The following is a 27,249-nucleotide window of genomic DNA, read 5'->3' on the forward strand; positions in this document are numbered from 1 at the left end:
GCACTTGTTTTTTAGTCATTTGTTAATTTAATTGCATTTATTTAAACAGTATTTGCTGTAATATTGTTACACACTAGTGTGTTAGCGTGTACTGTTATATGAATTGTATTTACTGCTGTTTTAGCTACTTTTCTGTAAAAACAAAAAAAAAAACCAGCTTGTTTCCTGCCTTTCCTGTAGCTAGTCTAGTCCAGATACAGACTTGCTGTATCCAGGACTGTTGGTAAGCTTCTGAGCACCCCAAGCCTTTCTGTGTTAGAGGGAAGTCTTCTAGCTTATCAGGCTACCAAAAGAGGAGTGGTTCCTGGCCCAGAAATTGTACCTTATTGGCCGTTTGAGCAGTTCTTTTCCATCTCTTTCAACTTTCTGGTTTAAAAGCCACATTTACGCTTGTTTCCTGCTTTTCTGGTAACTAGTCTAGTCCAGATACAGACTTGCTGTATCTAGGACTGTTGGCAAGCATCTGAGCCCCCAATCCTTTCTGTGTTGGAGGGAAGCCTTCTAGCTTATCAGTGGGAGTGGTAAGCACTAGGTAGCCTAGCCTAGGTAGCCTATCCTCCACGAGAAGAGTGAGTTTTGGCCCAGAAATTGTAGTTTATTGGCAGTTTGGGCAGTTTCCAATCTCTTTCAACTTGCTGGCTTAAAAGCCTGCATTTGCACTTGTTCCCCACCTTTCCTATAACTAGTCTAGTCCAGGTACAGATTTGCAGTATCCAGGACTCTTTGTAAGCTTTTGAGCCTCCTAAGGTGTGATAGCCTTTTCTGATCGATTGTAGTAATTTAAAGCTGTTTTTAAGTGTATTTTTTACTGTTTTTGCCTTAGCTTTTCCAAAAAACAAAACAAAAAAAAATTCCCTGTTTCCTGCCTTTCTAAGCTAGTATAGTCCAGTTTTCAGGCTAGTGCTGAATTCAGGGCTGTGTTACAAGTTTCTGAGTTGCCCATACCTTACTTGGATGGATAGAAGGAAGTTTCTCTGTTCACCTGTGAGAGAGGGGAGCTTTGAGCAGCCTATCTGTCCATAGAGGAGTGGTTCCAGCCCAGAAGTTAGTAGTTTATTGGCCATTTTGGGCTAATTTCTCTCTCTTTCATTTCCCTACTGTAAAAACCGCGTTTGCAGGGTTTTGTGCGCTGGGCAGCACTAGTTAGCTAGGGTTAAATTATTCCTGGCTCCACTAAGTCTCCTCTTCAGTTTTTCTCTTGAAACTAGTGTAACTCTCAACCTAAGCACTCAAAAAGCATCCTACAGGCCAGCATTTGCTCAGACCTAATAGCAAGCACTAATATACCCTGACACTTGATTGCCCAGCAGGGCAAGGCTCTTTATTCACCCCTCACCAACCAAGCGACTAAGCAGCTCACCCTACTATTCAGGAATGACCAAAGGGCAATTTCAGGTGTACTCTCCAGTCCAGCTGGTGAATCTGGGTATCTTCAGGCAATGTTACAATTGCCTCATGTACACAGACAGTCCTCTCCTCCTACCACAAAACACTAACATATGCAAGAGATGCAATTATACAGCCAAACTGGAGGCTAAGCTCTCTCCACCCAAGACTGGAACAGACAGTCAAGAGGAGAAGGTTAACACTTGCACCACACCTGCACCACACCTTCAGCCACACATAGACCTAATAAACCAGTACTGGCAAAAAATACACATAAATACACAACATCATACTCTGAGGCTCTAAATAGAAACCTGCAAAAGCATCAGAGACCTCCAAAGCAGACACCCAAACAACCTGCACCTCCTGTCACAAACCAGACAACACATAAAACACAAAGTCAATGTGCTGCACAATCACAGCCCTTAAGGCAAAATAACATACCTAACACACTAGTAATAGGTGACTCTATAGTCAGGCAAACTGACGTCCCACTCACTAGACTGGACAAGCAGAAGGTTACTGTTAGCTGCCTGTCGGGAGCCAGAATCCGCCACATAACACAAGCACTCGGGTCACTCCAGAACAAGTACAAATATGAATCTGACATTGTTCATGTTGGTGTGAATGACCTGAGATGTACCTCCCTGGACTACATGAAAAGAGACATGGAAGAGCTCTCTGATCATGTAGCCCAGGCTGGTATGACCTTGACCCTGAGTAGCATCCTGCCCTCACCAAGAATGATACCTCATTATAAAGAAAAAAAATGATCAATTTCAACAATTAGCTAAGCTTCTGGTGTCATTCAAAGGGGGTCCAGTGTCTGTCAGCCAGGGATGACATGCTCGACAAGCTGTGTTGCTTCACAAGAGACGGCTTGCGCCTGTCACCCCTAGGCTTTCAAATACTGGCCAAGGCTCTTGCTGACCCATAGTGCCTTTTTTTAGGCAAGGCTCAAAAGTCAAACCCACCTCCGTAAACCGGACAATTAGCAAAAAAGCGAGGGTTATGCTACTCAGTGCCAGGAATTTAAATCTCAAAATGCACGCGCTCGAAGCACTCCTCAGTATGGAGAACGTCGACATCTGTGCAGTAATTGAAACCTTGCTCAAGGCTCCAGAGAGCACCCCAGCACTACCGGACTACAGCTCATACCACACGTTTCGGTCAAAGAACACGGACCGAAACACAAAAAGGAGGGGGTGTACCCATATTCATCAAGGATACCTACACCTCCAGGTTAGTGGTGCAGCATGATACCTCTGAGATTATCCATGTGCAACTAACATCGGGCAAATCTGTAATGCAAATTGTGGCCTGCTACAGATCACCCTCCATGACCCAGGACCACCACTCCACCTTTCTGGAGACACTGGAAAACATAAAGGTACTACCAAACACCCTGATATTGGGCGATTTCAATTACCCTACCATTAACCGGGAAAACTGCTAGAGTACAAACTCTCAGGCCCAGTGCTTCCTGGAATTCATCAACTCAAATGCCCTGGATCAGCTGATAAACTCCCCTACCAGAGGTGAAAACATATTGGACCTAGTCATCACCAACATGGTGTTCCACACCGGAGGTCAACCCGTCACTGGTTAGATCAAACCATAAACTAATCACTCTGGATGTCCACACCCCACCACCACCCCCACCTAAGGAAACCACAGTAAAAAAACTTTTCTAAAGCAAACTTCACCTTACTTAAGACAGAGGCGATAAGTTTCACAGTCCCCACTCTAAAGGATAATGCTGCCCAAGATGCAGAAACCTTTACAAATGCACTCTATGCACCTACAAGGATGCATGGATCGTGCTATCCCTAGCAAAACCAAGACTCACTCCTCTAAGAGAAGGTAACCTGTCTGGTGGACCCCTGCCATAAACAGGCTGTACAATAGAAGGAGGAAACTAGTTCAGGAAAAAAAGCAAATCCCAAGAAGGAAAGGCATCCCTGATCAGTATCAGTAAAAAACTAAGGTCCCTCATAAAATCATCCAAGGCTAATTTCAAAAGAAAAATAGCCAAGGACTCAAAAGATAACCACAAAGCCTTCTTTAGCTATGTTAAGAATCTAAGTGGCAACGCGCAGATATGCACTGAACTAGAGCAAAATAGCACAAAATATACTGAACCTACTGATATTGCCAACATCCTGGCAGATAGATTCAGTGCAAACTTCACCCCCCTTTCACACCCAAAAGGGCCCACAACAATACCGGAAAAGTGTAGTGTCCCGGAAATCACAGGCGCACAGGTGAAAACAGCCCTTTCAAAAGCCAAAAGCACAGCGTCAGTGGGGCCAGATGGTGTCCCAGGCTGCATCTTGCACGAACTACAGAACAAATGAACCCCCCACCTAAACATGCTGTTCATCCTCAGCCTACGTGCCCATAGAATGGCGCACAGCAGCAGTTATACCAGTCCACAAAGGAGGGGCCAAAGCTGACCCTGGTAAGTATCGCCCCATAAGCCTGATTAGCCTGGTCTGCAAGGCTATGGAACGCATCATCATGGAACTCATTAACAAAGACATTGGGAACCTCCAAACACTTGACCTGACCTAGTTCGGCTTTAAGGACAGATCATGCCTACTAAACCTGGTTAACTTCTTCGAGATAGTCACCAAGGATATAGACGAGGGAAAGGTGGTTCACACAGCCTACCTTGACCTCGCCAAGGCTTTCAACACCATTCCCCACTCAGGTGTTACAGAAAAACTCACCAGCCTGAACATAAACCCCTATGCCATGAGATGGGTTGCCAACTGGCTTACAGACAGAACTCACACGGTAAGAATAGAGGGCTCCAGGTCCGATTCTAAACCAGTCACAAGTGGTGCCCCGCAAGGCCTGGTCCTGGGATCCCTACTGTTTGGCATATACTTCTCAGAAGTACAGGCAAACACAGGAGGACTATGGCTAACCAAGTTCGCCGATGACTGCAAACTGGGAGTCCTAACTGACTCCGGCTGACACGGACATCCTCCAAAAGGGCTTTACTGAGACGGACACCTGGTGTCAAAGTCATGGCCTCAAGCTAAATGCCAAAAAAGCATAGTCATCCCGTTTGGGGAAAAACAAAACACCCAAGAATTACCACATAGGTGGCAGCCTCCTTAATACAGAAGAGGTAATAAGAGATCTGGGGACTCGGGTAGATAGTAATCTCTCCTTTGATAATCATATTGCCAAAGTAGTTAGGAAATCCTTCTATGTGGCCCATCTAATTACTAAAAGGTTCGCATCTAGAAATAAAGAGGTTATAATGTCCCTCTACTCGTCACTCATCAGACCCATCATAGAGTACAATTCCCCATTTGGGATGTACCTCACAAGACACTTCCAACAGCTGGAAAGACCACAAATGTACCTCACCAAGAGGATTACTGGCCTCAAACATATGTCCTATGCAGCCCGACCGAAAAAACTCCGGCTGTACCCAGTGGCATATCGCTTACTCAGAGGTGATCTCTGCCTGACTTACAAAGTCATGTCCAGCTCAGATGCTCCACCTAAAGAAATCCAAGTCACTGCAAGCCACACGCTCTAGTGAGCTAAACCTCGCCACAACAATAAATAGAACATGCTGGAGGGATAGATTGCTGTCACAGAGACTCCCCATGCTCTGGAACAAAATTCCAAACTACATTAGGCACTAACACTCTTCAAGTGAAACCTTGACGAGTGGATGGGTAACAGAAAATACACCCCTGGGATCACTTCATTGGCTCTGCTTGACAGAGGATCAGTTAATTAATCAATGGGGCGGCGAATGCCGACAGACTGGCTAGGCTTATAAATGCCCTCGGGCAGATAGCCTAGTACCTACCCATGAACCTATGTACTGTTAGTGTTGAAGTTAAGGTTTACACAGAATTCTGAGAAGTGCGTTGCTTAGCATACTTATCATCTATTCCCATCAGGCAGATTGTTAGATGGCCTAATTCTGATTCAGTGGATCAATAAGAGATGGACACAAGTAATCATGTCAGTTGTATTTTTCTAGGTTTTCGTGAGCTTTGAATTCATTTCTGCATTGCAGTCTTAAGATCGGGGGTAGACATGGACTGAAGTTAGTTTTACATTGCGGGCTTGTTGCCAAGATGAGTAGAATAGGTACAGGCTGCGTGCATTGTGGGAGAGAAGTGTCTAGATAACATGACAGAAGACACTGGAGTAGAACTCTCATTAAGTTGGTGACAAAAGGTGTTCCACATGTGTCATTCTTGTCCTGGCACATATCAGTGTGTCTTCAACATCATGAAGGGCATGGAAAGCTGGTCAGTCTTTTTGAAGATGATACAGACAGGACAGTAGTGTGGTAACACATAAGAGAAAAAGCTTGGAAGTGATATCAAAAAGCTACTAGCATGCTAAAATGAAACTGCTTTCCATTACAACTCTTAAAAGTGCATGGTGTATCTCTGGGAATAAAAGTCCGGAAATAGTGTTTTGAAGTCAAACTAAAAATGAAGAGCAGGAAAAAATCCAGGTGTTTTCATTTTAGAAAATGAAGTCAATTTACACATTGTGAAAGAGTAGTGACTGTGTGACGTAGTTGTTGAGGCTTAATGCTTGGGTGGACTTGAAAGTGGCAACATCCCTTTATCATGCATATGGTAGGTTACATCTCCCCACCAACCTCAGTAGCACTTAGCCCATTGGCTCCAAGGTCTGTACCCCTTCATCCCATTCACTCTGTAGGGGTGGGATCTGGGCAAATCTTAGCTAAAGTTTAGTGTCTTATAGCCCAGGAAGCCCTTTTGGCTCAACCATTCCTCAGCAGCAAGAGTCAGATGGTAGTGACTATGCTAGCTGCAAGTCTTACAGAGTAACCTAACCTGCCCTTCCATCCCCTAGGCTGCATGCATATTTAGTGCTACTGTGTGGTTAAGGAGCGAAGTTGTGCATGCCCCAACCATGCCTATGGTTCCTCTGGCTCAGTAAAGAAGTCCCTGCTCGGTGTAACATGAGCCAAACTGGCCTGTGCTTGTTAGTGATACACACAGTCATGGCTAGATGTTGGTGTCTTTGATCTAGCTGCCTCCCTTCCAGCTGGGATGAGCAACCTGACATCAGTCATTCAAGTTTATCCTTTCACAAATGCCTCAAATATATGTGTTGCAGATCAAGCATGGGTCACCTGGGGATAGTAGGGGCTCATCCCTCTGCACTAAAAGGTGATAGTTTGCATTTTGTGAATACTGGAAACTACAGTAACAAGAAAGTTACAGTGCTTGAGACGGTCCAGACAAATCCAGACAGAATTGTGCAAGTGACAGTGGATATAACACGAGGAAAGTTTTTTTTTAATTCAGAATAAGGATGTGCCAGGGATACAGCACACTTTAGATGCCCTAATAATATTAAGTTTTACAGAAAAGACAGAGCATGGAGAAATAGGAGATAATCAGCAGAATGGATCACAGTTTAATTATGATAGAAAGTTTTTTTTTTTTTTACTGATGCAATAGTTGACAAATGGAACGACATTACCCAAAGAGGTGGTTGAAGATGCAGCAACAGCAAAATCTTTTAGAAAGGTTTAGGATGCCTAGACAAATGGTATTGTAGTGGGGATCATGCTTCACTACACCAGTTTAGGAGACTGAGTAAACTAGGCATGAAAATGAAACGGCTTGCACTAAACTGCAAATGGGGTTTGTGCTAAGCAGAAATTCAAATGGCCAGCCATGATTCAAAAGGCATTGAACATAAGCAACTTGCAGTAGTGCAAGCTGCGTGTGCCACAAGCACTTCCTTTCCCAGTTACCCAGCCCGGAAATTCAAATGGCCAGCCATGATTCAAAAGGCATTGAACATAAGCAGCTTGCAGTAGTGCAAGCTGCGTGTGCCACAAGCACTTCCTTTCCCAGTTACCCAGCCCAACTAACGATGCCGAAAATACTACAGACAGCATACTGAACCACATGTGAAGAGGCCCTAAAGCCCAGCTTTTAATGCTGAGATTTTTGGTGAACATCTGTAGTTTTTTAGCTAGTACTGTGATTATAACTTTTTACTTTTGATTTATTTATACCTGTTCTGAAAAGCCACATTAAACACAAGTTTGCATTTCTTTAGTTATACTAAATGAAGTGTACTTACCTTGCTTAATTAACCAGCTTGGCAAGGGATGCCTCAGTTTGGCAAACCAGTTTGCTAATTATTCATGAGGGTACCGTTTAGCCATTTTTCTAAATTGCCTTTTATGAGTTTGCATAAATCGAACAACTTAATTGTATATATTTTATTTGCATTTAACATTTATTAACCAGGGAGGTGAACTGGTCCAAGGACCCTTTTCACTCACGACCCTGGTCAGAGAGGCCAAACAGTACAACTAAACATACAGCAAAATGTAGATCTATTTACATAGGAGTTTACATTGGCATTGGCAGTAATACAGTTGTGTGTGTGTGTATATAAGACAGTATTGAATTTTCATTTGGAACAGATAATTTTTAATTTTCTGGGATGTACAGTCAATCCATTACTGACAGAGCAAATTAGCTTGCAATTCAATTCCAAATGAGTATTTTGATGTATATGATAAGAGCTGAATTTAGTATTGACCCAGTAGATGGAATACATAATTGTTCCTTACCTTATCAGTTGTTTGTAGCCCACATTTTTGAAACTTGGAGGTATGCTCTTTTATCAGATATAGTTGTAGTGTGAAGGTGGTACATTTATTGGTTTGTCTTATTTCTTCTGGGAATTTGTTCTAACTGGAAGGTACCTTTTTAGCCACTACTGAAAAAGCCTTTCCTAATCTGTTAAGTAATTCTGGCTCATGGTACTGTTTCTGTTTGTTCGAGTATAATTATAACCGCTGTTAAAGTGTTTGTCTATAAAGGTCTTGTTGTTGTCTTTCGGCTTTTCCCAGTTAGGGGTCGCCACAACAGAATTCCAGTCCGCTAATGATTGGCAGTAGATATTCACGAATGGCGAGATGCCAGCTCGACGTTCAACCTTCAATGAAGGCCCGCCCATTTACGCATGTCTTTCGAACGCCCACCCAACTGCGGGGAGGACATGCAGACTCCACACAGAAGGCACTCCCCGCACTCCAGCCGAGAATTGAACGGGAGAACCTCTTGCTGTGAGGCAACAACGCTACCGCTGCAGCACTGCGGAAGTCCGTTTGTCTATAAAGGTGTTAAGCTTGTAAATAAGAGTGTTAAGCATTAGCTCACTTTGTGCTGAAACTGTAAACCATCTACAATTCTTTTTTGTAGTATAACAGTGTTGTATTTTTAGCTAGATTGATGACTTGTATTTTTTTCCCTGGTACCGTTTAGTTTAACTTTAGATTTCTTTTTGAATGCCATCTTACGTTTCCTTCTGCTAGGTAATTTTAGAATTTGTGTATGGATGCTAGTCTGGATTGCTTATATAACTTTTATATAATTATGGCTTCCAGCTTCCTTTTGACTCTGAAATACCATACAGTGGGTAAAATTTGCTCATTGCACACCTAAAATAAGTCCCCCTTTCCAAAACAAACCTAGAAAGTAAGGAACTGTACTGCTTCATAAGTGTAGTCATACTAACTGGGTTGTACTTTGAAAATACATTACTGTACTTCCAGACTTTTAAGGCATTCATCCACTGAGCCTGTGTCTTAAAACAGACTTTGTATGCAGTTATATGGAGGTTGGGGAGATACTGCAGTATTATACAGAAAGTACTGTGTGCTGTAGATGAGAAGAACACATTTCTTGATTATCAGTGAAGCCACTAGTCACAAAACCAAATGCCATAATTTTGCAGCGCAAATTATTTTGTGTATCACAGAAATGATGACATGCATACAGTAGAGTCTATCCGAATGTCGATTATCAGAAACGTCAATTATCTGAACGCAGCCTTGCAAAGTATTTGGGTAAGAAAAATCATAAAGTGTGAATATGTAAAGTTATACGTATTTGCTTGGGTGTGTTTTTTGAACTTGTAGCTCACACTCGTGAAAAAATATTCTTTATTGTGTGCTGGAATCACTGAATGGTTGAAAAGCATGCAGAAAAAAAAACAGATTTTTGCAGTTTTTTATCTGGTTCAATGTATGTTTGATTATCCAAATTACCCTACGTCCCAATTGCTTCAGGTAATCGACTCTCTACATATTACATTTATCCTTTTTTAAATTAGAGGTACTGCTTTTTCTTTTCATTTGAATTGTAAGAATTATGTAAGTTTTTTTTCTGTGGCATATGAATTTTAGTTAGCTTATTCATAAAAAATCTCCATAGGTGTTGGTTCTATATTTTTAATTTTTTAATTATTTTAATAGCATTACTTGATTATTATATTATTTGAGTAGTTTAGCACGAAGAAAGAGTTGTTAAATTTGTAGTTTACCTATGCTAGTTAGATAACTTAATCTTTCTTTCTTTCTATAGATTTTTTTTTCAGATTTGGGTCTGTTTTACTAGCAATACTATTTACCAATTAATTACAGTTTATGATTTTATTTTTTGTTCCGATTCTCTTTTTTTGTGATTAGAACACATTTCATTGCAAGTGGTTTGATTTGGTGGGCATTGCTGTTTCATAGGAGTTGAGGGTTTTGCATGTGTTTTACTGCCTGAACTTTCATTTTAATGTTTAATACAAATGGGGTATTGCTTAATTGGTGATGTAAATAGAGTGGTGATAAATGCTTGAGGATATTGGTATGGTAGTGACAAATGTCTGATGACAATGGTGTTGTGGTGATAAAAAATATATTTGCTCTGTTCTTCAGTTCATTTATACATTTTTATCACTCCCTATGTCAGAGTCCATTTTAGAATAAATATGGAGTATATGGACCACACAGGTTGGATAATATTATTTTTGTACTACAGGGTACTTGTACAGTTTAAATCACAAATGGTGAAGGCAGGAGTAGCATATCCTATGACAAGCCTGCAGCAGTACAAATAAAAACTGTGTCCAAACTCAGACTCTGGACCCCGCATATTCCAGGTACTTGACTTGATTTCTGCCTTGAATTTGGAGCTGGGTTTTATTTTGCTTTTTTTTTTTTTTTTTTGGGGGGGGGGGGTGGTTAAGAATATAACACATATGTAGAAACGAAACACAGCAAGTGCAAAATGCAGGTAATGTTGTTTTTTTCATATTTGTGCCTGTTTTTTTTCATATTTTGCCTATTTAGATTATAGGGTATGTAAAATAAATTTTAAGAGTTAAATGTTAAACAACTTTGTGCTGACATCACCCTACAGTTATGTTTTGTATGAAGTTATTCACATCATTTTGATAATAAATATGGAAATTACTTTTTTCATTATCAACAAAAAATGAATTTGTATGTATAAACATTTTCTATCTTTAAGAAATAAAAGTGAATAGCTGAAAAACAAAATTTAAGGATACTGCTAAAGTAAAACTTGTTCAGCAACCTTGGGATTGAATGCTGAACAAGTTTTACTTTAGCAGTACCTTTACATTTTGTTTTTCAGTTATTCACTTTTATTTCTTAAATGTAAAGTTTTTTTTTTCCTTTGTCACACTACCAACACTTAAAAAGCATCTGTCATATAAAAAAAAATGTGTGTACTTTCTGTGCTGTATGACACTGTAATGAGTTTCTGTTTCAGTTTTTATATAATCTTCAATATGGTGATTACTGCTGCCATACATAAGATTACTGTGCTCACTTATACTGTAGTTGAAAATTACATTTAAGAGTTCTAAAGCTTATTGATGCTGGTAGAGTAGTAGTACTTAATTGTCCTGACTGTAAAGAGATGCTTTATCACACACTCTGATATGTAGATCAATGTATGTGCAAGTCCGTAACCATGCTCTTGGACAGGTGTGGGTAGGGAGGGAGTCAGGCCACCCATGTCACTTTGGAGAATCACTGTGCCTTCCCCCCCACTGTGTATTGTGAGCTACCATCTGGCTATGACTTGTTGAGTTGAATGACCAACTCCAGGATGCGCACTACAGTGATCCCTCCTCCTTGTTGATGAGCACTTCCTGTTCTGCCCCCGCCCCCCCGATGGGCACACCCATCCTCCCCAGCCAACACTATCAAGCACTTGAGACACTAATCATACTCTGGTTGCCTGCGCTGTAGCTGGGGATTTATCCCTATATGCCATGGCACTGATTTTCAAAGTTCTTTTAAGTAGATGTGGAGTATTTTGGGGGATTTAGATCTGTATCTGGCTTGTGTGCATTTTTCACTTCATAAAGTGGATTTTTGGGAGTTTCTGTAGCTTTGGTGACACTAAAGCTGTGGACCAACCTGTGATGAGGCACATAATCAAACCCTTTATCTGGAGTTTGTCGTTAGGGAACGTGTATGCTTGTATGTGTTTCAGTGTAGTGTATGTCCAAGCTGATTTGTGCAGTGGTGGTGGTATGGAAACGTTTTTTTTTTTCTAATGTAAGGGTAGGGTTAATTAGCAGGCATTAGTAAGGCACAGTGTGGTGGTGCTGCGGTAGCGTTGTCGCCTCACAGTAAGACGCTGTTCGGTTCCATTCTCAGCTAGATTGTCTTCTGTGTGGAGACATGCTTGAATGGGTGTACCTTCGTTGAAGGTTGTGCGTCAGGGCTGGCAACTCGGCACGTAAAAATCTACTGCCAATCATTAGCAGACTGGAGTTCCGCTGTGGCGACCCCTAACCGGGAAAAGCCGAAAGAGACAACACTAAGGCACAGTGCAGATGGTATGTTGCCACAGTAGAAATATGTATGGCTTGTGTGAGCCAGTCATTCCTTGCAAATGTAATTTTTTTTTTAACCAATAAAAATTATTGTCTGCTAATGTTTTCTGGTTACAGTTGTATTTTTTTCCAGAAATGTGTTTTAGCGGAAGCATGCTGATTTGGTAGAAAAGTGCTAAAAAGATGTGTACATTGAGTGGAAAGAATTGACTATGTTGGGAGCATTATATGGTACTGAATTTTACAAGGTGCTTTATTAGCAGTAGTAGGAAACTTTTTACAACAGATACACATCAGTGCATTGTTCTGGGTTCTGTCTGAGTAGTAAAAACCTCTGACAAAGTATATACAGGAGTAACTTGTGTTAGTAACATCTGTTTGGTACTGTTTGAACATTAATAAGAAACCTGTGACAGTGTGTGAGATACAAGACCCCTAAACTAAAAAAAGTCTTGTTGAGTAGTGAAGTTTAGCACTGGTATCCTTACAAGATGTTTGCAGTCTGCTCATATATAAGTTTACTTCAGCAAAAAAAAAAAAAAAAACTTTTGTGGAAGTTAAAGGGTAGCCTGGAAAAGGAACAGCTAGTTCATCTTGTGTCAGAAATAGTGTATGTGATGCAATTGCATCAACTGCTAGCATTTTGTAGAACTTAAGTTGATGTAAAGTGCTGTTTTTAAAAGTGAAATTCTCTGACAGGAAAAATGTGGTTCATTCTTGAGTAAAACAAGAAAAAGGAACTCCTTTTTTTTACAGGGGTATCAACCTTCAACAGACAGCAGAGAAGAAAATTTTGATGGGTATTCACTTTTCACATCGCAGAAAACAGCACTTCTTAATCATCCATACTGCATACTGGTTGCTTGTCAAAGCTATAGCAGTGTTTTCACTGGAGGCCGTAACAAGATGAATTGCATTCTGTGTAAAACCTCGCTGTTAGTCAGTATTACAAACCAAGGAGTAATGGTAGCCTTCAGTTAGACCCTTGTACACCATTCACTTCACTGAGAGAGAGACGTCTATGAATTTGTTCCTTCAGAATCTGGAATCCCTTGCCTCAGAAGTTACTTAAGGCTGAAAATCTGCTTTCATTTAAAGAGTCTCTATAAAACATTTCACATTATATAATCTCAGTAAGATTTGCTTAATCAGCCTAATTCTGCTACTACTTTCCAGCTGTATGTTTACCTGCATAGGGCATGTAGAATTAACACATGAGCTAAGGCTGTTGGCAGAATTGATTTCCTGTTAATACCGTAAGTAAAATAAACGTCGGCTGTTATCTAAAGATAGTTCGTTATTGTAGTTAAGGCTGTGGTACTCATTTTAAAGAAGTTAGACTTTCTCAACCCATTGTTAATGCTAAAAAATATTCTTTACACCAATAGTTTTGTTATGAAATAACTTGTAGAAAAGATGTTGGAACTTCTTATAGGAAATATGTTGGTGCAGCAAAAAGTTAACCAAGGACAACAGAAAGTAAATGAAACGTATGTTCAATGCTATATAACATTGTAAGACAACATTAGCGAATTAACTGGGAGTATAGACATGTTAGAGCAGTCAGATGCTGTCTGCAAACAGAAAAATGTTTTATCTTTCCACAAAAAGCAGGCAAACATTTTGGCTTTTCAATTCAAGTTAGTCCAAGTAAAATGAAAATGTAGGAAGAGGAATGTACTAGAACAGATCACAAAACACTGGTAATACACTAAACTTAATAAACAAAATAAGAATAAGTGCTTTCATATCTTGGATTAAATTATGTAAATTCTTGGAACAGATGATTTCTGAGAATGAAAATAAAATGGCATAGAGATCTGCAAGGTTGTTTGCTGACCTTGACCAATGAAAGATGCAGCCAAAGCAGATTAGACAAAAAGATGTTTGATTTACCTAATAGGCTGTCTGAACTTTCTTTGCAAGTGGGAATAGTAACTCCAAAATAAGCCTGAAAGCTCTAAAGCAAGAGACATCATAACTTAAAAAGAAAAAAGTGATTGGATCTAGGAACAAAAAAAAGTCGGTCTCAAATTCATACTGATACTGTGTGTTTACAAATTGAAAAGGCAAAATTAAGGCAGCAGCAACTAACAAATGTTTACAGTTCCCTGCTTGATCTAAAAATTAAAAAAAATTATAACATGCAAGCTAAGTAAGAGTTACTACCGTAAAACTCCACCGCCAATCATGAGCAGACAGGTGATCCGCTGTGGCGACTCCTAACCAGGAAAAGCCAAAAGAAGAATAATAAGCTAAGTAAGAGTTACTACAAGTGCAGCTTCAAGAGTCCAGGGGCAGAGTCAGGGAACTGTACAGAGACAATTGAGCAAGTCAAATTGTATGAGAAATACTCAGTCTAGGGATATAAACCTCTTCTACAACATTAACAGAATGGTTTAGAGGGACAGGTATATCTCACAGAGGATACTGCTGCTGTGGAACAGACTCTCCATTCACATAAAACAAAGTTCATCCCTGTCTATATTCAAGCGCAACTTAGATCTATGGATGGTAAATGGAAAATTTACCCAGATCTGCTCTTGTACTACTGATAGACAGAGGTGGCTGTATTCAGAGGTAGCTGTATTCAGTGCAAGGGTCCCCTCAAGTTATGTATGGTATGATTACAGTTATTCTCATTGGGGTAATATATAATGATCAACCATGAGATGACTAAGGCCAATCTATAAACAAATGGGACAGGTTTTTTCAAGCACAAAAAGGGAAATTGGTTAGGCTTAGTCATCCACAAGGGCAAGGTAGCTACTTGCCTATGAAACTGGCTCATGTTCTCACAGCAGTGAATTGGCCTAGTCTGCACACCAGACGAAATCTAGAAACATTTTTCATCAGTTGACACTGATTAGTGGGGAGCTCAGAGATTATGTGCACTGGCTAACGGTTTTAAATTCCAGGACTCTTAACTCGTAACTCCAAGTCTCAGAACAATAAGCTCATAGGTGTTTACTAGCTAACGACCACAAGGGCCTTTTTAAGCCTAGCCATGTGGGTACAGGACGTTTGGACCCCGCCGATTCACCCCCAGACGATTCGCCCCCAACCGATTCGACCCCAGACGGTTGGACCCCAGTAAAAAATGTAACGTAAGTGAAGCCAAAGCACATCAAAGCAAAAATAGAAATGAGACTGTCTAAACATTCTTAAAGTTGGTTTAGAAAGTATTTATTTTTATTTATGTGCTTCGACTACACTTACTTCAAAATAAGTGCAAATTGGAACTTTAATTATATATACAAAAACAGTAAGTGTCAAAAAAAAGTTTGCTGACTAACCCGGAAGTTCACGGCATTAACTAGTTTCCTTATAACGATAATGTTATTATTACATAAAAATAGAAAATTAGCGATAAAACAAGTAAGGATTAAAAATAAATTATATTTAAAAATGAAAACATAATGGGCAGTCGTTTTGACGGATGTCTGCTTTGATGTTTTGTTTCCCTGCTGAAGTTAATGGGCTGTGGGTGTAAGTTGTAGAGGCACTGAGCATTGTGATAGTGAAATGGATGTTTGGCCCTAGAATTGCACTTCTAAGCTTTGAACTACTTGTTGATACTTTTTACAAATAAATTCTTGAGTCCTTAAAAACAGTGTTTTGCTTAGGAATGTTTGTGGACTGTAGATGGATTAGACTGTTGTGTGTATGTTTGTCTTTGCACTCTGCAATCAAGTCAAGTCCTCTGCAGCCCTACATACTATCAGTGTTGCTGGAAATCAAGAGTGTTTGCATTTACTCATACATCCATATCCACTTTTCTGAGGTTCTGATGTGCTTTGATGGTAGATGGTGGGAAATGGTGAACCCTGCATGTTGCTGCTTGAGCTTTGGTTGTAGTATAAATGTTTAAGATGAAGAAGGCATATTAACCTGAATAAAAAAATTGATTTAATTTAATTTTAAATAAATTATTTATAGTAGATAATAGATTAGTTAACATATCAACATAATATAAAATAAAAAAATATATATTTAATTGATGGAAAACATGTCAAAGTACGTTATAAAGTAACAGTAGTCATATGTTAAAACATAAAACTAGTTATATGTTAAAGATTTAAATGTTTATACTAATCAATGTAATTAAATAAAATATCTAATAAAAACTATATTTACAATGAAAAATTAAGTGTTATTATTGAATAATTGATTAATAATTTAATGATAAAGTGCTTAAAATAATATATTTGGGGTCAAATAGTCCGGGGTTGAACTGTCCACTAAAAAATCACATATACAATACATATAAATTTATACATGAAATTGTATAGAAATGCATTGGGGTCGAACAGTCCGGGGTTGAAAAGTCTTGCTTCCAGCCATGCATCCCAAATCTCTAACAAGTTCCGATACCCTTGGTAAGTGTAAGCAGGGGCTTGGAAGATGAAATATTTACAAGCTGGTGCCTGTGAGATGAACCATTTGCAGGTTGCCTGTGTCCATTAAAAATATGGGTGCCAAACCAGGGATGAATTTCCTGTTTTCCATCCAATTGTCCAGGTTGCATTTGTGCAGGTTCCAGTTGGTGGATATGCCTGGTTAGGTACATACCAAAGGGGGCATTGTACTCCATGATTGGTCTGAATGCCGAATACAGTGGAACAATGACTTCCCTGGACTTGAATGCCATACCTTTGTTTATAAGTTGTGCAGCATAGAAGGATTTCCTCACTACTGTAGACATGTAATGGTCAAATGCTAGATTACTGTCTGCGTGTCCCTAGGTCCCTGACTTCTGGGTCAACTTTAAGGGGTGTCCTGTCAATATGATAGTTACCAGGGGTGGATGACTTCCTGAAGGATAGTGTTAAGCATTTCTTGGCATTTAGTTTTAGTCCATGGCTTTGACACCAGTTGTTTGTCTGTGTCAGCTCCTCCTGAAGAACATTTGTGTCAGTATGAGATTCAATGATGGCTCCTAATTTATAGTCCTCTGCAAATTTAGTCAGCCAGAGACCACTGACATTGGCCTTGACTTCTGAGAAGTAAATGCCAAAAGGAGCGGTCCAAGGACTGATCCCTGAGGGACTCCACTTGTGACTGGCTTCTTTGTAGAGGTGGACTCCCCAATTCTAACTTCCTGGGTCCTGTCTGTGAGCCAGTTGTGTATCTTCCAGTGACATATGACTTTGTACCTAACATTTTTTGAGTTTGTCAATAATGCCCGAGTGGGGTATTGTGTCATATGCCTTGACCAGGTCAAGGTAGGCAGTGTGAACCATTTTGCCCTCATCCATTGCTTTGGTGACCTTCTCCAAGAAGTTTACCAAGTCTGAAAGTGCAAAAGGGATTTTTATATACAATATAAAGTGGAAGATCACTGTGTCTTGGAGTTGTCCCTTTTCTCCAAGGTTTAGTGATCTTAGAGTCAGTGTATGTAGAATTAGAAGGAGTATGGGTGTCCGGCAGGTTGCTTCCTTCACAAAACAACTTTTAAAGTAGAACAGTCTAGTTTTTCTGATATCATTTCAGACTGAGACTTGCAACTACAGGTCTGTGAATTGCAGAGTAAACATTTGCAGAGAAATGCATAAGTGTAATACCAGTGACGTCAGTTCTGGAACGTGCTAATTAAGTGTACTTGAGCACAAATGCCAAAGGAAGGAAATTACCATGATTGTGATAACGGAAGTAGAAAGAACAAGAAGTGCCAAAATGGATGACTACTATATTGCTAAGCAGGTCCAAGGAAAGAAAAGTCTTTGTATTTGACATCTCTATCATTGAGCCGGTGACTGTGACACAGCTCAAGGGAGAGAGCACAGGTTTCGGACAGTCTGAGGTCTTTGAAGTGAAGTCATAGCTAAACATGTAATAAACTAAGTTGGACAATGTGAAAACTGTTGTGATGGTCTTTAAACCCAATGAAGCAGAACTGAAAGAAAAAATGTTTTCATTTATCCTTTTGTTAACCAGTTTAGTCCCACTAGGCTATTGACTGTCTTCAGGGGAGGCCTAAAATGGAATTTATTTGCCAGTGCATCAAGGAACTTCCCTGTACTCTTTCAATAAGTGCTGTGGGATATTTTATATCCACCAGCGCTACTACTAATTCAAGCAGGTGGAACCTCAGTTTAATGTCACCTCCTGAGAGTGACACACTCAGGAATGCAGCACTACCCTTATGCTGCACTATAGTGTCAGCAATCTATTTACTTGATGTGAGAATAGAATCCACATTCTTCTGCTCCAAAGCTAGTGTGCTACCTGTTGTACATTGATTGAAATGACTAATCACCAGTGCAGCAGACTAGTGCGAGGAAAATCAAAACAGAATGTGCCTCTAAAGAAAATGTGCATGACTTCTTTGTGCCTTTACCCAAACTTAGAGACCAAACTTACAGTGAGTAAGACTCTTGGTGTAGCCTGTAAGGAACTAAAAGAGCAGCAGAACCAGTATACTGAGATACATTAAGAAATCAGCTTGGCCTGACAGTTGTATAAATTGAGCCCAAGCATACGGGAGTGCAAGTGTAGTCTGCAAACATCACAGAAATATTTTAAGATCAGAGAAAAAGAATACTGCAAGCCAAAAGTTTGTCCCTGTATCAGAAGTAACACAAAATGTTTTAGAAGTAATAACTGAACTGAGAGCCTAGGGAGAATTTTCCACTGCAAACTGTGCATAGCATTAGGCGATCACAATGCTATGTCTGTTTCCTTGGACATTGCCGAACGATGCCCAGCTTAGAGTGCCAAGAAGTTTGAGGGCAGCCAAAGTGGAGGATCTGTTTGGTCCTTGATGCTTATCCCCACAGGTCTAAATGCCTCACAGCAACTGCTCTGTGCGAGTGTAGCTGCAACTTTGAGACATCCTGGGAGGAAGTTCCATGCCTGTTCTGAGTGTAACAAACTGCAGTATAGGTGTGAGTATATCATGCTAAACTGTATGTAAAGGCTGTAATAACATATATATATAAGGAGTAGTATAAAAACATGCGTCTCCCCCATTAAGAAGGTATTTCTGCACTCTTCTATCTCCTCTATATTTCTGCATTCTGAGGGCATACTCGGAGGTTTAGGTGCATCTTTGACATGTCATCAAAGTTGCTACAATTCCCTTGCATCTGTCACAGTTATGCTACTTGCATCAACACTAAAGTTCATGCATTACACATACAAAGGACAAACACATACACAGCCCAAAACACCCTAACTTACCTAAATCAGCTCTAGAAACCCAAGCTGATATTTTGTTTGTTTTAAAAGGAAAAAGCAAAAGAAAATTAAAAATAAAACCTGGACCACATGTCCCATTCACATCACTGTAAAATAAATGAATAAAAATAATCTCGCTTACTGCACACACACAGTGCTTCTTGCAGAGTACATCACAGAAATCCTGACTGATGTTGGTCTAATTCGACTTTCTCAAGTGACCGTTTACCCCAGCACTTTATCTACTTGCCTTTCTGTATTAGAGCTAAGAGTTAACAATCCCAATAACATTTCATCTGTTCTTATTTGCCCAACCATCTTTAGTGATCACTGTCTCATTTCCTTTGAATTGTAGAACATAGTACAAAGGCTTCCACCAAGACATATTTCATTTGCAAAAAATTGTTATTAAATATATGACAATGATTCTTTTTTGGGTTTGAGCAATGACATTTCAGGGGAATATTTAATTTGATTTATTTAACATAATTTTTAACATTAAGATTAGGCTATGTTCATTGTAAATGAATTTGTGTGTGTGTGTGTGTGTATATATATATATATATATATATATATGTATATGTGTGTGTGTGTATATATATATATATATATATATATATATATATATATATATATATATATATATATATATAAAATGGTGTGTGTTTCTGTATGCGCGTATGTAATATTTATGGCTTTAACTTTGAGTAGGTGTTTTCATTAATTACATATGTGAATTTATATAGCATATTTAAGGGATGGAAGTGCACTGTCTGTCTGGTTTCCCTAGAAGACTCACAGTCGAGGCACTAGGGAGATAAAAGTACATTTCAGTACATTGTGGGTTGTTCCTGATACTTGTGTATAATTTTTTTTCCATTTTATTTAGACCCAGACATTTCAAAAATATTTTTGTTTTTTTCATCCCATTACTCCAATAGATCAGACCCCCGCACTTGACATATTTGATTTTAACCTGGCAGCTGAAAATGTAAATACATAGAAGATTGTGATTGTAACTAAATTGTTCTGCGTGGAATGCTGTGATTATGCTCTGAAATTGCGTGAGAAAGATTAAAACTTGTTATGCATGTCCTTGTGGAAGACTGATCTTAACAGTTCTTAAGGGTGCTTAACAAAAGCTTATTAAGCGTTGCTAAGCACTGTTAAAATCGGGTCTACTTCACCCTGTCGAAGGCCAACAATATCAAAGCTGATATTGACGGCACCAAAATGTCGAAAGCAAAAGTAATCGCGTGTGTAAATGGAAATTTCCTTAGGGGGAGATTTCCATTTACTGCAATGTAGTGTGATCTCAGAGTTGGTATATTTAAGTAGCGGGGGGTGTGGTGGCTGCAGGGGGGCTTGCCCCTCTGCATAGAGCAATTTGTGGTGTTTGGGTATTTTGTGTGCGTGTGTGTGTGTGTGTGTGTGTGTGTGTGTGTGTGTGTGTGTTAGATGTTTGGGGGTTTCGACATTTTCGTGTCGAATTATTATGCTGTCAACAGTTTGAGTTTTCAACAGCGTAATATAAACATGTTAAAATCAGATCTTGCACTAGGGTCTAACAGACAGTGCTGACCATCAAATAGCAGCAGCAGAAGGTAAGACGGTTAAAACTTCACCCTGCCTCAAAAGTGTAACGGAACAAAATGCCTAACAGCTTTTAAAGCAGTCTGCACTGAGTGCTTTACGGACTTTCAGAGGCTTTGAAAGTGACTAATACAGTCCATGCTGTTCATTTTTTTTTCCTGTAACTCTGTGCAATATGGAGAATTATGTTAAGGTCATTGATCATAATCAGGGTTTTTGTTAGTTATCTGTCATAAACAAGTTGTTTTAAGAACAAACATGAAGTGGTGATTTTCTTGAATATACTATTCAAGCATACAGCAGAAGGCTTTGATCAGAGACCGATCAGAATTCCTTTATTTTGTAGCTGTGCTTAACTATTTACAAAGTGTGTACTTTCTGCATTTCAGATTTTCATTTACATTGTATATATTTTTATTTTTCATTGTATGCCTTTATTAGTTTAACAGTAAAGTGATGCCTTCAAATATCTTTTAATGGCAGAGTTTGGGCGAGAATTTGTGGTTTAGGTATCTGATATTTTTCTTAACGAAATTGATAAGATTATCATGTATTACGTTTTAAAATTTGATAAAGGCAACAAATCTGGGAGGAGTGCTTTGTTTCCATCTTCTTGTAATCATTTTCCTTGCTAAAGCTAACAAACGCCAGGAAAGTGGGTACTGACATTTCTCTTTGTATAGGTTGGTGCTGGTGAGTTATACAAGAATAATGTAATGTTTTTATAGGACTAAAACTAAGTGATTTAAATATTTGTCATCAGCCTTTTAAGGATATACAGTCATAAAAAATATGATTCTGATCTGCTTTAGTTTCTCTATTACACTTCCAACATGTTTTATTTGTTTTTGTATTTTTTACAGTCATCTTGAGTATGTGCAACGTACAGAGAAGTTTCCATGTGTAAATCTTTTAAAATGTTTGAGTTTATTTTTATTGCTGATTCTGATCTTAAGTTTTTACCAGTTTCTGTATGGCTGTAATTTTATATTCCAAAATAATAATGTCCAGAGTCTTTCTTGAACATCCTTTTTGTGTTCTGTTAATACTTCATGTAAGTCGGAGTATTGATTTTATTTTTTCCTTTTGTGTATATTGTGCTGCTGTATGTAATTCAACTTATTTTTGGTTGTTTATTTCAGTGCTACCTAAACCTTGAAACTTGTATTCTTAGACTGTTTTAAGCATTCATTTTCCTATGCAAAGAATTGTTTAATAGGTTTAGCTGTTTTAGTTGTGTCTTGAAAACCATTGCAAGATTTCTTAAAGTTTTGATCTTTGAATGTCATTATTGTTTTGTTTCTTCACTCAGTCTTGATGAACTAAAAAATAGCTGTATTATGAAGAACCAGTTTCTAATGCTATAGGTTTGTGTATAAAATACCTAAAGCTGTTTAATATTGTTAATGTGTTGTGAAAGCTCCCTATTGAAATGTTAGCTCTTGTCTGTTTACGGAAGACTGATAAAGCAATACAGTAACACTTACTTAAATAGAGAAGAGTATACCATACAGAGTAGTCCTTCAAATTAATAACCCAAACTTGAGTTTCATCTGAAGGATTTAGCCATCCTTCTAATACTCGCTACTTGACTTTTATGGGAACACTGCAGTGTGAGCTGATAACGCATCTAAGATGAAAGTTAACATCAACATCCTCTAAAACTTGCACATTTTGGACAAGGCATTTCAAGTCAAACATCTCTAAACTTTGGTATGCAGCATCAGCTTCACTTTTCTTCCCTCTGTCTTCTGTTTTTCTGAGATTAACCAGTCACTCTGTTTCCATGTTTATGTTTCCATGTAACAATTTATATTTGAAAAGTTATCATAAGTTTGATAGTTCTCTGAAAAAGTAATAAATAGTTCAGTGCTAGCTGAATTTATTTAAAGCTAAGATAACTCTGATTTGACAAGTCTGTATTAGAATTCTGTATATTAACATTTTCAAGTAAAGGAACACTACCAACACTAAACAAGGTTAAGGGTCTACATGTAGTGTCGCAACCATTCTCTGAAGTACAGACTAACACAGAAGGCCTCTGGCTAACGAAATTCGCAGATGACTGCAAACTTGGAGCCATAGTCAAGTCCCCAAATGATGTGGACATCCTACAGAAGGGCCTCGCTGAGACAGATGCCTGGTGTCAGAACCATGGCCTCAAGCTCAATGCCAAAAAGTGCAGTGTCATCCCCTTTGGTAAAAACTCTGTACCCATGAACTACCACATAGGCAGCAATCTACTTAACACCGAATGTGTGATAAGAGACCTTGGGACCCAGGTGGACAGTAGTCTCTCCTTTTGATAGTCACATCGCCTCACTGGTCAAGAAGTCCTTCTGTGTGGCACACCTCATCATAAAAGGGTTCTCATCCACGAAAACAGAGGTCATTGTTCCCCTCTACTCGACACTTATTAGACCCATTATAGAGTACAACGCCTCTTTTGGAATGTACCTCACAAGACATCTGCAGCAGCTGGAAAGGCCACAGAAGTACCACACAAAGAGGATTACTGACCTCAAACAAATGCCCTACACTGACCGCCTCAAAAAATTCCAACTTTACTCCATAGCATATCGCCTACTCCGAAGTGATCTCTGCCTAACATATAAAGCTATGTCAAACCCAGAGCTGTTGGACATGCTACACGTAAAGAAATCCCAATCCTTCTGAGCTACACACTCTAGGGACCTAAACCTTGTCACCACAATAAACAGGACATGCTGGAGGGATAGATTCCTGTCCCAGAGACTTCCCATACTCTGGAACAGGCTACCCATCTATATCAAGCAAAGTTCTTCATTAGCACTCTTCAAGAAAAATCTTGATGAGCGGATGGGAAATAGGAAATACACCCCGGGGATCACGTCTGTGTCTCTGCTCGACAGTGGCACAGGAAATAACTTTCTCGGGTGGCGTACGCCAGGGAACCTTGTTGGCTAGGCTTACGTAGACCCTTGGGCCGATAGCCTAGTACCTACCTATGAACCTAAGAGTATTGAAAAGTTTTTGCTTTACAAGGCAAATTGTAGATGAAGGTTTATTAAGTATTTCAGTGCATAAACTGCACCTTTTGTGAGAGAGGCTAAAAATACACTCATTTTGAGTAGACAAACAAATGAAAGCACTTGCTTAGTTAAAGCAAAATGTCAGTTTACATACTGTAAAGTGATACTTCAACCTTCAAGTGGAAAATGCTTTTAGAGGCTAATGCAAGTTCAGTAGGCCTGGAAGCAATTGTAAGTCAAATGGAAAGTAATGGGCAGAAAGTGGAGCTTTGCCAGTAGATGACTTGACAAGATTTAGAAAAATAATACTTGGGCAGGAAAAAGATGAGCTCTTGCTGTAGCCAAGGCTTGTGAACATGCTCACATTTTCATTTGGGAAACTTTAAATTAATAACCAGTTACAAGCCATTTTAAGCCATTCTAACTCTAGTTACAGCCACCTTCAAGAGGTGAAAGCTAGCAATTGAGACATAATGTCCAGTTCTTTGTAAATAGCTGTTTTAGCTATTTCTCAAGACATCAAGAGGCAACAATAAGCAAAGACGAGTGGCATAGTAAAGTATCCAAAGATTGTGTTAATATTGTAGCAGACTGGGCAGCTGTTAGGGATTTGAGTTTGAAAAATGTAGTAGGTACTGAAAAAAGTTGCAGCAGGTAAAATGTCTGTAGGATTTGCACATAACTCAATATAAATTATTGATTTTAGGTACTAAACTGTCCAAACTATGAAAATTGCAAAAGCAATTTTACAGTTTCTGCAGGTGATTATTTGTTAAGGCCAAGGTTAAATTACAGAAGGAATGTATAGACAGCACATGGCACTTATCCTGAAGTAATGAGAGTAGAAACCATGGTTACAGAAAATACATGGTTTCCAGGTATGGATGCCTTTGTTTGCATGGCTGTTTACTTTGTCAGACCAATAGTCTGCAAAGTACCAGTGCTCTTATCCATAAAAAAGTGCTGAGTGCTCCTTGGACAAACCTATGGTCTGATCTGTAAGAATAGATGTTCATCATATTCATCACTGCTTCAGTATTCTTAGCTATATGGGTTATATCTTACCGTGGAAACAACATCAAGCTTCAGGGAACATTCTAAGTGCAACAAATGTCAGGCAGCTCAAGCAGAGTCAACTAAAATGACAAGTTTGGGCACCAGACACTTCACATGTTTCTGCTGCAGAAGATACTGCACTCTGAGGATCAACAGTCTGCTTGTGCTGTTCCTCTGCTGGGCAGATAAGTTCCCGTTAGGGGAAAAGCCCTCCATTTAATAATTTTTCTTATTTTCAGGAAAGTCATTTAAAGTTGGAGTCCGTGTTTTAATGGACTGTCACGAGACTGTACTGTAACAAAAAAGTTGTTCAGACTAATTGAAAATTAGTTTTATGTGGGAATTGTTTATTTTACTTGGTGGGGCTGGCATAGTGTTTTAAAGTACGTTTTTACTGTGTTTGTGTGGGGGAAAGTGACTTTTTAAAGAATTTTTTATTTTTACTGGCACTTGCTGCTTTCTTTCCTTGGGAAACGGGGACCATGTTCGGCTTGACCATGGAAAAATTGTAGGTCCCACTGTCGGTTCTTCCAGCTACAAAAAGAAAAAGTTAAGCAAACAACCTTTGCCACCACAGCACTGTAGCAGTTTGCATCAGCCACAGGTAGGTGACTCTGCTGTGCCATTTGTTGGACCTCCAACCACTCATCTTTTACCTGGAATACCTCCTGTGTAGCACCTACAGCCACTGTGGTCTGGGGGTTAGCTACATCCTCTACTGCTTTTGGGGTCCCCTCAGTGGGCAAGGGAAAGTCACTCTTCTTGGCCCTTTGAGAAGAAAACAGGGAAGGCTTCCCTGTTTCGTCAGAATGTTGTGCCCATTCCTTGGGAAGTTGCTGCTGCCACTAATAACACTGTTGGCCCTATTTTTCCTGTCAAAAATAATCGCAAAACTAAGCATGCATCTTACTCTTCCTCAAATTTCCTTACACAGGAATAGTTTACTGGATCTAGCTTGGGGTTTAATTCAGGCTGTTGATCCTTCTTGTAAGGTAGTTTCTGGTAAAAGAAAGAGGAATACTTTCTTGAAGAGATTCAGTGTCTGGACAAGAGAATGAAGGGACAGATACAGGATTTTCTCCTCCGATTTCTGATTCAGACCTTGAGGAGAGCTCAGTTTCTGATTCTTCCTGTGGGGGCTTATTTTTCCTTGAGACTATTTCTAGAATGTGTCAATATCTTTATTTGGGGAGCACTGAAGTTTCTTAATCCCTCAAACTACTATCAACTGTTACAGAAGAAATGTCCAGAACCTGCACACATTCTGCCATTTTTGTCTGCCTTGGAGGATGTGTGTGTCACTGCCAGCAATCTTCATGACAGTCAGACAGCTGCTCCTAAAAAGGTAGTTAGCCTGTATGTAATTTCTCAAAGTTTTTATATGTTCTTCCCTAACATGACCCAGCAGCTTTAGCTTTAGTTAATCCTCCTTCTCCTAAACACTTGCTATTTCTTAAATAGACAGGAATATTATTGATAAGTAAGGGGAAAAAGTGTATGCTTCTGCACCTTTGATTTTCAGAATTCTGAATTGTCAGGCTCATATGTTGAGGTTTATCCTAATTGTGAAAGTATGAGGAATCTTTTGTCTGCAGTTTCTTCTTGTGAGGAAAAATCTGCTTTAAATAAATTTATTTTTTTCTTTTTCAAGTCGCTACTCATTGTATACTGTGTGTGTGTACGACTCTGATACTACTACAAGGGCTATTGCCATTGTTACCGCTTTGAGGGGGTTGTATGGCTGCATTCTCAGAACCTCCCAGATGATAAAACTGAGATTTTAAATTCTCCTTTGGTTAGAGATTTAATTTTTTCCCCTCTGCTTCAGAAGAGAATGAAAGGGGTAAGCTGAAAGAGGGAAACATTAACATTTTCATCCCTCCTTTTCCAGACTGTCCAATGAATTCTCTATCTCCTCCTGCATTTTTATTAAGTAACAAAGTAAACAGTCTCAACAAAATGCAGGTAAAAGATGTTTAAGAAGAAACGTCAAGGGGGTTCCAAGAAGAATTCTGGAAACTCCCAAAACCAATAACGGTCTAGTAAGGCAGAATGACTGAGAGACTTTGTTCCCCATTCCCACCACTTTTGTCTTACAGAAAGAAAGAATCTGCACTTTTTTCTTGGGGCAACAGACATTTCACGCAAATGGGTTCTAAAGATCAATCATCAAGGTTACAGATAGCAATGGAGGAAATTCCTGTTTTCCAGGGAGTAATTCCTCATCCTCCAAACCATACCAGACTCTGTTTTACATGCTACCCAGGAGTGATAGAACCAGTTCCCTCTTCCAGGGTGGGAAAGGGCTTTTCTTTAAGGCCGTTTTTAG

General features: G+C 39.3%; 1 protein-coding gene across 1 annotated transcript in view; it reads left to right on the plus strand.

Annotated features, from left to right (window-relative positions):
* The window catches only part of NAA35 (N-alpha-acetyltransferase 35, NatC auxiliary subunit), a gene marked incomplete in the record, with an annotated part of 1,521,359 nt that overhangs the window by 5,216 nt on the left and 1,488,894 nt on the right, over window positions 1-27,249 (plus strand). The window contains 1 exon segment of the mRNA XM_044060897.1: window positions 10,248-10,368.

The sequence above is a fragment of the Protopterus annectens genome, chromosome 2.part0 (assembly GCF_019279795.1).
Source record: "Protopterus annectens isolate FY-2018-M chromosome 2.part0, PAN1.0, whole genome shotgun sequence".
NCBI classification, from domain to species: Eukaryota; Metazoa; Chordata; order Ceratodontiformes; family Protopteridae; genus Protopterus; species Protopterus annectens.